We start from the raw sequence: 11618 nt of genomic DNA, 5'->3' as shown, positions 1-11618 counted from the left end.
CATAGATCACGGCTTTCGGCCAGTGCTCAGGTATCTATCTCCCAGTTCTCCTCACAGGCTGCCCTTCAGACGTGAAGCTGGCCCAGCCAGTCCCCATACTGCATAGGTAGTTCTTCGAAATAAAATTATATAGATCTGGCTGGCTTTATTTCTCTGGCTGAACGGAGACTGGTTGACCTTATCACCAACTTTCTTTCGTTGGTTGTTACGTAACAGAACCCTGCTAAAGAACGATGCTGAGGGGCTGAGAACATGGCAGTTAAGAACACTGGCTGCTCTTCCAGAGGTCTGAGTTCCCAGCAGCCATGTAGTGGCTCACAAACATATTTAACTCCAGTTTTCAGGGATTCCAAAGCCTTGAAGCACTCTTCTGGCCTGTTTGTGTACTAAGCATGACAGACAGACAGACGGCATGCCCCTCCTGATTTGTTTCTCTCCTCAGAGTATCGGAGCACATCATGAACCAGGCTGAACTGGAGGGAGTGAAGCTTTAGAGCAGATGGGCTCAGCAGGGTCTTGGTTGGCTTGAGTGAGGGAGAAACAGCCTTCTCTAGAGACAGAGTGAAATAACTCTTTTTATTGGGGGATTAGGGAGGCAAGGACTAACCTTGAGGAGTGGGTAGGGGTTTTCAGGGTGAGCTGGGACCTAGGGTGCTAAGGATGCCTCATTTGCATGCTAGATGGACATGTCCTTATAACCTGTAACCTAGTCAGTAGGCTTAGTGACTGCCTCAGGGGTGGCAGAGGTGGGAGTCACAAGGCTTCATGTGCCAGGACGTGCAGGCCCAGAGCAGGAAGGAAATAGCCCTACTCCTGCCTATCTCAGGACAAGATTTCCAGGGTTTGGCCACATCATAGCCTCACCCTGGCTCTGGATTGGCCCTCCCTTTCATGGCCTTCCAGTCTTGCACAGGCAAAACACTCATTTACATAAAATAAAATAGTAAGGTATTTCAAACTTTAAAAAGCACTATGTTTAGAATGTCTTCGCACTCCACATGGACTCCATGTTTACCAAGGTCTCTTTATGCTAAATTGGAGCCCTGTTAGGATTAGCAACGGGGTGTAAGATGAGCCAATAGGGTTCTTATCTCTGTGTGTTCTTAACCAGGCTATTTGACAAAGACCCTGAAATGTTCCTGCACAATTGCTCTAGTGATTATAACAGCTTCACAAACAGAAAGGGGACCTGGATGAGGAGGGAAGGTTGAAGAAGAGTTAGAACTTTATCTTACCTTCTTCTGTCTTCCTATTAGGTAAAGAACGACTAGGAAATCCTTTGGAGCTCTGAGAGTCAGGCAATACCAGGCTTCAGGCCAGACACTGCAGAAGCCAAGGGCTGCACCCCACTGTGGACTCGGCAGAGCTCAGGACTTCTGCTTTTATAAAAGTCCCAGAGATGTTGACGGTATGAGTATGAGAATTCTACCATCGTGAGCAGTAATCCTAAAACTTCCTAATGCTGCGACCTTTTAATCTGGTTCCTCATATTGTAATGACCCCCAAACTTAAAGTTATTTCATTGCTACTCCATAACTGTAATTTTGCTACTGGTATGAACTATAACGTATATATTTGATATTTGATATCCAAAAGAGGCTCTACCATGTTGGGCAACAACTGGAAAAGAGAAAGATGTCGACAGCCCGTGACTTATTACTTTAAAACAGGTCCATCTAAACCTAATAGGTCGCTACACCTCTTTTCTGATCCTGGGGATTTGCAATGAAGTTCTCCAGATGCCTGGCCACTCTGTGATATGCTAAAAAGATCACAGAGCCATCAATTGGAAACTATTTTGAGAAAGATGAGCCTCACTGTCCCTAGATGATTGTCACTGCTGTAAGATCCATTCTCGCCATTTCCAGCCATATATATCTTAGCAGATGACTTGAGCTCAGTATCCCCAATTTCCTTATCTACAAAATGAGAACAAAGGGTCAGCTATTTCCTCTCTGCAATCCATGAACGTGGTATGCATAAAATGGTGGCTCACAGCAAGCAGACGAATCAGTCAGGAGCCCAGCAGAAAATAAGGCAGTTCAGAGGGTTCAGAGGCTACAGTGCAGGAAGCACGCACAAAGGAGTAGGAAAATGTCCAGGTATTCTGATAGTGTGCCTCTGGAGGACAGAGAGATCTACAGTCTGGAAGAGGATCGCCCTAGAAGGAGCTATAATCACAGAAGGAATACGCCACCACCAGAGACTCCCCTTTAACGCAGGATGGCTGGTGTGCCCCTTGCCCTGTCCCTGTTTTTCTGCAAGTTGGTACGGTGTGGTACAGTATGCAGGTGTCTGCCTCAGAAGGGGTAAAGCAGAGAGGGAAATCCATTACCAGTGGAAAGAGCAGTGGAGGGTCCGGAACACAGTGCTGGGGGGGGTGCAGTTGTTACTCCGTTGAGATATGTGTCAGCTTCACAGAGGCTTCCGTCTGTGCTTAAGTCATAAATAATCTTAAATCATATCTCACTGGATGCTTGCATCGGTACTCAGAACCAATGTCATTTGGAGGATAAGTTACAAGATATCATTTTCAAACTGTAGGAGGCTTGAATGTTTTCTCCCTGCCTAGTACAACATTCCTGACAGTGCCTTCTCCCTTAGAATATGAACCAAGTTCAGTCATTTGGACGCAACATGCCGAAAATTAACCTCTAGTCTATTGATCAGCTAGTTCACCTGTTCATGGGGACAGACGCATCCAGCACACACCCAGAGAAGCATACCTTTGTGATCTGTTCTACTTACATTATATTTATATAATTATATATTTATATTTACAAAATAAATATATAATATTTATAAATATAAACGTATAATTTATATATAAATAATATATTTATATAATTTTTATATATAAAATTTATATGTAAATTTATATTTATATAAATAATATATTTATATAATATATTTATACAATTATATATTTATATTATATTTATCATAATATATTTAGTATTAATAAATATAATATATTTATTATATTTATAATTATATTAGAATATAGAAATTATATTTCTATTTATATTATGCACCAATAAATCTGTTTATTGTTGTTAAATCCCCAAGCCATATCACTTTCAGAAGCTCTCAGTCTGGCTGGGCCAAGAGCACAGAGAAAGGCTCTTTTCCTGGAGTAGCGCAGAGAATCCTGGAAGCCCGGCATCTCTCTGAAATGCTCTATCAAAGGCCCAGCCCAGCACACAGGGCAGCAGGTGTACGAGGCCTGCCTGTGAGAATCCTCCAAGGAGGCCGCCAGGAGCCAAGGCACAGTTAAGCCTGTCTCGGAAGAACCCGAAGCTCATCCCAGACTTGCTTTATCTGTTTAGCAAACTCAGTGCACACCTCACCTGTCTTTGTGCCTGCTGTCTAGGAGGGTCTTTGAAATTTATTTTCTCCTTTTAGCCTGCTGTATTTTTAATGTCTGAGTGAAAGAACAAAGGAAGACGAACACCAGACAAGACCGTTTCATTCCTCCGTGAGGCGCGGTGTAGCCCCGCTCAAGCTCGGCTAACATCAATGTTTTAAAATTCCGTCTCTGCTAGGGAACCGGTGCTGGGGTAGTCAACTACGCCAAACTCAGGGCCCTGTTTCTGCCTTTCATTTGGGGACATAAAAGGCCCCTGCATCAATCATTAACAATCTATTAACACTAGCAGCTCAGAGAGGTTTTCCAGGTACGGTCAACCTCATTGGAAGAAACGCCTGCTACCCAGCTGGCCGTCCGTCCATGTGATCCACCCGTGCAGGCTGTTTTCAGTTTTGAAAGGGCTCGCTGACTTCTCTTTCATCTCTTCCCAAGTAACAGATACCTAGTAGGCTGGCTCTCCTCCTCCCCCACTGCAAGCTTCCCCACCTGCCTTCTCAGACTTCTGGCTTTAAGAACAGCTTGCAGGAACACCAACACTATTGATTGTGTGTAAGTGGCATGCCGGGCTGTTAGACATCTACCGGATGTGTAGGCTAGGAGGAAGGGCTGGTTCGTCTTCACGTGTCAGGGCAGGGAAGGTCTTGAGAGGGTCTCTGCTGGCTGTTTCTGAGTCCTCATCGTAATTGGTTTGGGTTTGAAGCAAAACCAGTCAACATGTCGAGTTTCAGTCTGTCAATCAGAACCTGCTTTGGAAAAGGCTCATGGATTGGATGCACATCCTAGAAGTTCTGCAAGACCTAGAGAGTTCTGGTCAAGACTTGACTTTCTCCCTCTGTGATAAAATACAAACAGCATAAATTTTACCATGGTAACGACTTTTAAAGATAGAGCTTGGAGCATTAATCAGATCCATGGCATTATAGGGCAGTCATTGCAGCCTTTTTTAAAATCCCCCTAACTAAAAAACGCTCCATACATCCTTAATCAACAAATCTCCCTGACTCTGGCCCTCCAAGGTCTTTGGAAACCACCCTTTGACTTCTGTTTCAGTGTAACTGTCATACATGTGAGGTTACACAGTATCTGTCCCGTGACCGGCTTCTTCCCTTAGCTTTAGGTCTGTGAGTTTCTGCCATGTAGAAGTGCATGCCAGCATTTCGTTTCTTTTTCAGGTTTACTATATTTTGCATAGCCCCTCACTTTCAAAAGGATGTCCTACTGTTCCTGACTTTGGGTGACTGTGAACGGTGCTACTATAAACACCTGTGCCGAGATAGCCTGCCACAGGCTCTGCTTTTGCTGGCTTGAGTTATGAGCCCATAGGCAGAATTGCCAGGTCACTTGTCGGTTCTGTGCTTAGAATTCTCAGGCTCTCTCATAGGGCTTTCCACACCAACTATTCTGAGTTCCATCTGCCTCTAGTGCTGCACAGAAGCTCAGGGTTCTGTGGAGATTACCAAAGGGCCAACATTTGTTTATCACCCTCGTGGGTGAAGAAGACAATGGGTACCCCAATGGGATGCTTAGAAGAGCTCACCCCACATCTGCCCCCTTGATGTGTTTGATAGGAGCGCTGTAGCATTTCTTTCAAGGTGGAATCTCATCCTGGTTGAGTTAGTCCCTCCTCAGTGTTCTCCACAATCTTTGTGCTGCTGAGTGTGCTGCAGTCTGCTTCCTTCAAAAGCTAAATGAGATTCCATGGTATACATCTCCTGTGCTATGTCAGTTTGTCTGTCATGGACCATGATGGCTCCTGCCTTCTGGAGAATGAGAATGAGGCAGCTTACGATGTAGGTTTGTAACCCTCTTCTCTGCTTCTCACTCTCTGTTCCTTTGAACCTGCTGGCAGGTGGGCATGAAGTTTCTGTATCTTAGGGTAAGTCATGCTCAGTGTTTTGGACAATCACCATACTTCTTATTTTCAGAGCCTATATCCTCTAACGCCCTATCAGGAACACTCGGGGCTCTTGTTCATTGTCAACCTTGACAACAATCGTCACTTTTTCTTGTTATCCTTGCTGTTACCATTTTAGTATTAACTTTGATACTAAGTCTCCAAATGACCTTCGCCAAGCACGGAAGTCACTAGTCTTTGACCAGTTTTCCGGCTAGAAGTGGCACAGCTGTTCCCTATGAACATAAGTTGCTGGGTTACAGTATCCTCACCTCAGCTTTGACGATACCTTGGAATGTCTCGGTCTCTTGACACACCTGTGTTTCTACTTTAGGAAAGGCAACCATGTTTTCCTCTCCAACCTCTCAAGAGCTGCCCTGCTAGGCAAAAGCAATGAGGATGAGGGCTGAGGAAGGAAATGTGAGTGCCAGAGATTTGTGGAACGAGACGTAAGGTGGTAGAATAAGATAGGCATTTGGTCCCAAATCTGATGGCTTCCTCCTCCCAGCAATCTTTGAAGCTGACGGCGGTAGCACTTAAATTGGCTCGACACCTTACCCCGTTGGGCTTCCTGAGAGAATAATCACATCGAATCCACTCAGCCACGGACCTGGCCCCCACCTGCTCGATAGAGATTGGTGGAATAAATAACTCAGTGGACTGAGTAAAAAGATATGAGTGGTGAATAATAGACAAATGCTTACGTTAAATCAGGCCCCGGGAAGGCAGAAATAGAAAATGTTATCTCTACCACCTGCTGATTCTCCTGCCTCATTGTACATCAGCAGCAACTACTAATTCTTTTTCCTGCTTTCCTTTTCTTTTTTTCCTTTCTTTCCTTTTTAATTACGAAGACACTGATAAAAAATAAATGCCACAAGCAATAGTTTAAACTGCCACCCTGCCAATGAGATAAGTAGGATTAAAAGCACGAATTTGGTAATGCTGGGGTCTCTGCTATCGAATTCCACAGCCAACCTCTCCTTAGTACAGCAACCACTTTGTTTACGTACATGATGGCTGTTCCTTTTGAAGGTAATGTGTTCACATGCATGAATTAGTTCATTGAATATTATTGAGAACCCACTAAACATCAGACAGCATGTCTCTGAAAGTCACAGAAGCAAGTGAGTCACAGAAGTTAATCAGGAAAGCTTGTGTCCTGCTGCAGTAACAAGCATGCTCAGAAATGTCAAACTGTGTTTTCTCTTTTGGACTGTGTTTCCACCACTGGCCAGCAGGGGTCTCTGCACACGTAATTTCTTTATTCAGCGCCTGGGTGGGGTTTGGTGGGTGCTTCTGTGTTTCTGCAGCAGTGAGGAAAGGCAGTAGTTAAAAAAAATCATGCATTTATTCATTGAGCTCCTCCTGGAACTGACGTATCACTTCCGCTCGCATTCCATTGTCCAAGCTGAGTTTTATAGAGCTTGAGAAGTACCTTCCGGGTTCTAGAAGGAAGGAAGAATTGGGATGCTTGTTTTGACATGTTCAATAACATGGACATGGTTAGGGAATGAGTCAGGATCATACATAGCATGACTATGTTAGGGGATGGGGTGATTCATGTCCTGATTGGGGTGGTATGAGATTTCATCACACTACACAGAACAGCATGTGATTAGATACTTAGCTTTTTTTTTTTTCTTTTTTTTTTTTTACTGGAAGTTTCCATTTCATATTCTCACTTAACCACAAGTAATTGAACACTTGGAAAGTAAACCCATGGATAAGGGACTACTAATGTATATCCCAAGAAGGGAAGGTGAGTATCCCAAGCGATAGAGAGCAGCAGGAAGGAATAGTTATGCTTTGTTCATGGCACAGGCACATAGACAAGGGCACTCCTGGCATTGCATGTGTGCAAATGTGCTCATCACTCTTTTCATACTGGATCCCAGTCTTCGTCACTGTCTTCCTTCCACATGATTCTAAAGCTTCTTTGGTCCTCACTGGGTTCACCTATATCCTATATCTCAATGGTGTCTAGGGCTTCAGGGTGTCTGAGAAGACAGAGTCCCAAGGCTCTCAACTGCGCCAACCATTAGCACTTCAGATGCTGGATTTGGAGGATCCAAACGGAGCGCGGGAGAAAGTCAGGAGTGGTGTTAAGGCAAGAGGGTTGTGAACTTGACACCAGTCTGGGCTGCACAGTGAGACCCTGTCTTGAAAGAGAAAGTACAAGAAAGGAAGGAGCGAGATCAGAGCCAGGGCAGCAATATGCTCAAGGGATGTGGAGACTGAACCTCTCTCTCTCTCTCTCTCTCTCTCTCTTCCTCTCTCTCTCTCTCTCTCTCTCTCTCTCTCTCTCACACACACACACACACACACACACTTCAAATCTACCTTCAATCTGGGGGGGGGCTGTCTTATTTGGTCATTTCAGGATGAAATGGTCCTGGACTTAAGGAAAGACCACAGATCTGATGCCTGGCACCTGCAGCTTCCTCACAGGTCCAGAAGGACACTGAAGAATAGGTTAGCCAGATATGCTAAGGCTCTTGTCACTAGTCAGTTCTGAATTGCTTCCCTTTAATGTCTTGTCCGGGAAGGGACTGAGAATCCAGTGAGAGATGTCTACTGTGTGTGTGTGTGTGTGTGTGTGTGTGTGTGTGTGTGTGTGTGTGTGACAGAGAGAGAGAGAGAGAGAGAGAGAGAGAGAGAGAGAGAGAGAGAGAGGGAGAGGGAGAGAGAGAGAGAGAGAGGGAGAGAGAGAGTCCTTTCTCTCTCCTCAGCCCAGCCCAGCCACATTTCCCTCCCACTCGTCCCTCATATCTCCTTGTTTGTGATTCCCCCCCCCCCCCCGCCTCACATTACGCTACCTTGTTTAACTATCAGAACCTCTGCCAAAAACCCATACGTAGCTGCTGAAAGCCCCTTGCCTGGATACCTCTGAAGTTAATGGCGGAGTCTTTGAAAATGACCTTAGAAGCGAATCACGAGCAGCACAGGACGAGGAACTACCTCAAGTCCATCTGCAGGAGTGGCATCCACCTCCAAGCTGCCGTTCCCATGTAAAACAGAAGATGTGATTTATAATTTATAGCTTGCCAGTGCAAGCCTGATTGAAGCAAAGCACTTTGATGAAGAGTTGGTTGCGTGCTAGTGTAGTGGAACACCCCTCCAAATCAGAGGGCATTTCGAACTCCAACTCCTCTGCTATGACTTTGAAGTCGAGATATCTGTATTTTATGTGCTTTTCTGAATGAAAAAAGAAAGAAAAACGCGTGTACACTCCCACACGCATGTGGCAGAAATATGAAAACATTTACATGTGTATCAGCACCGAAAATGTAATTACTACATTAGACACTGAAAATATTTATAGACTCATATCTCGTGTGGAAGACCTGGTTCCAATAATTCTCAGAAAAATTGTGAAATTCAGACTTTGTTTTCTTGGGACTAACTTAATTTATTTGAAATTGACAACACATGAAGGGAAAAATCAAAGACCATCAACTTTCCACCACCCCAGCTAATGACCTAATAAAGTTGTGAGTATGCACTGTGTCTTTACATATGTAAGTGAACATGGTCATAGGCAAGGGAGGTATGAGGTGCTTTCCTCATCATTGTAACAACATAACTGGATAGAAGCAACTTCAGGCAGAAGTAGTTTGGGGGCCTTTTGTCCACAGCGGTGGCAATGTGAGAGGTTTGCTCACATCTTGGTGAACTAAGAAGCAGGCAGAAGACACAAAGAAACTGGGGGCCATAAGGGTCTTCCACCCAAACTTCTCCCTCCCTCCAGCTTGGCTCTACAGCCTAAAAATTCCACAGCATTCAAAACCAGCATCACTAGGTACAAAATGTCAAGCCCAGGAGCCTGTAGGAGACATTCCACACTCAATTCTAACAGCCTCTGGCATTCACAGGCTCAAGGCCATCTCATAATGTACAGCATATCCAATCCAACTTCAAAAATCTCCAAAGTCTTTACAGTATTGATCAAAATCTTATAGCTGTGAGTCCTTGTAAGATAATGAGAAAATGTCGTAAGCCCATACCACAAGGAAACATTTCCATCCCAGCCAAGAAGAATGGCTAAAGGGAGAAAAGATAAGACTAAGACCAAACCCCGGCAGAGCAAATACCCCCGCTTCTCCTTGATCAAGCACTTGGACCTTCTGGTGACATCATTTGATCTCCTGTAGGCTTAAATATAGCTCCCTCTTAAAGCAGTTTCAATCCATGCTTTCAACTTTCCTTAGCAAAAGTTTCGTGTTCGTGACATCTCCCAGTGTCTCCAACACTTAAGAGACACCTTAGACTTCATTTCAGGGTTACATGCTGTGGTAAAAATATAAAAATAAAAGAGTACGGTTGTCTTTTACCCCACTAGGTCTGAACCTCGGTGTCCCAAGATATCTGCTAGATATCTTGGCGGAAACACATCCTAGCCGCACACTTTCCTACACTCAAGCCCTCACATAAAAGAACACACAACACAATAATCTTTGACCCAATTGGTAAGATATAATTGCTCACTTAAACATACAAAACCCGGTACCATCCATCCTTTAGGAACATTGATAACAACCTGTAAATACACAGAGCAGAATCTTAACATCACCTGCCATGGCTTCTCCCCTCTCTCTCTCTCTCCTCTGTCCTGTCTCTTCCTCTCTCTCCTAGTCTCCTCTTCCTCCTCCTTCAAACTTCTCTCCCGCCCATCCTTCCTTCTCCTCCAATGACAGGCCTCCTTCTATCCTGTACCTGCCCCTCACCTGTACTTTACAAATTCAATGGGGAGGTGACTTCTGAGTATGTGACTGGGTAGCTGTCCTTGGGGCAGTGGAATTAGCATCAAAATACAAATAACTTCAGGGCAAACCACAACAACATGCAAGGATATCTCAGGTTATTTTTTGCAGAGGATCCAACCCTGCCGTATACATAGTGTATCATTTTATAGATACAGCCCAAGGCTCCATGACCCCATAACGTTCGTACTCTGTGTGCCTACAGACTCAGCAGCACAGGGATGAGGCTAAGGTCAGCTCACTGAACATGTAGTCTCTTCCCACTTAGGCCAGTACTACAGTGTCCTGTCTATCCACTGTAGGTGAACCTAGGAAAACACTGTCCTGGGCTGCTGCGGTCTGCAAGGACACCCTAGACGTTCTATTTTTTAGGCACCCTTCTTTCAAGGGGATATTTTTCAAATGAGGTTACAGTTTTATATTCTGGGCCTTTGATGGATGGGCTGTTTCCCCCATGGCACTTTTCCAGTTGTCCCAAGTCATGACATATTTATATCTGAAAGAAACAGCAAAGTGGATATGTAGTATATTTTGACTTGTCGTTGGATGGGAAGGGCCTGTTGACATTTGAGAGAATGGGAACATGAGGCAGATGGCTTATGCCTTGGCCAATGGGGAACAGAGGGGGCTCAGGCTTAAGCTGGGTTACTGCTGTAAGCCACAAGGTCTGCTCCAAAGGTGACAATACTTCCTCCAACTAGGCTCTAGCATCCCACAGCCTCTCCAAACAGTGCTGCCGTCTGAGACAAACAAGTGTGCAGACACATGAACTTATGACAGACATTTTACACCCAAACCAGAACGGGGTATGTCAGGGGAACAGAAGAACGGTAAATTGCCTTTTGGAAGGTAATTTCTCCCATGTTTGAGAAAATACATGTTACAGTGCAGTTAAAACATTAGTCAAGAACAATCTCTCCATTACCTTTTCTAATGACAGAATCAGTCAATTTGTCAATACCCTAGCCAATAACTGGTGTTCACTGAACCCCCAAGTACTAGGTACCAACCACAAATAGAAAATGCTTAAACAAGCCAGACAAAGGTTGCCTACTACAGTTGAATATACGTGAGTTTGAGGGGTAGGACGGCAAATAAACAAATGTGTAACACCTTTACCAAATGATAACAGACAACATTGAAAGGAGAGAATGAGAATGGGAAAGAGGGATTACATTTTCTTTAGAGAAGACTTGTCCAAAAGGGTAACTTTGAAGCAGTTCTTTGAATCAAACGAGGAAGGAAACCATTAAAACAACAACAACAACAACAACAACAACAACAACAACAACATCAACTCAGGAAAACACCAGGTTGAGTAAATAGCAAGTATACGGACCTGAGGTTGGAACAGGTTGGAACCGGAAGGGAAGGGAAGTCATTGTTCTCACAGAAGGCTGGATGAGGCTAAAAGAAGAAGATAAAAAGAAGCCAAGGATGGGGGCAAAGCAGGCCCATAGGGAACAGCAGAGACATTGGTGTGCTTTGAATATGAAATACCCTCCACCAGACCAGGAATTGGGACCCTTGGTTGCCAGCTGATAGGCTTTGGGGACATGATTAGATCTGTCCCAAGGGATCTGTCCTAATG

At 44.5% G+C, this 11618-nt stretch overlaps 1 long non-coding RNA gene across 1 annotated transcript; it reads right to left on the bottom strand.

Annotated features, from left to right (window-relative positions):
• Window positions 1-6600: 6600 nt before the first annotated feature.
• Window positions 6601-11618, bottom strand: LOC120098597 (uncharacterized). The gene is made up of 3 exons (XR_015644305.1): window positions 11367-11618; window positions 8152-8262; window positions 6601-6712 (listed from the first exon to the last, which is right to left on the bottom strand). It is a non-coding gene; the product is annotated as an uncharacterized LOC120098597 (long non-coding RNA).

The sequence above is a fragment of the Rattus norvegicus genome, chromosome 19 (genome assembly GCF_021556685.1).
Source record: "Rattus norvegicus strain SHRSP/BbbUtx chromosome 19, alternate assembly SHRSP_T2T, whole genome shotgun sequence".
Lineage (NCBI taxonomy): Eukaryota > Metazoa > Chordata > Mammalia > Rodentia > Muridae > Rattus > Rattus norvegicus.
The sequence above is the reverse complement of the archived record's forward strand: the minus strand, read 5'-3'. Positions and strand labels throughout refer to the sequence as shown.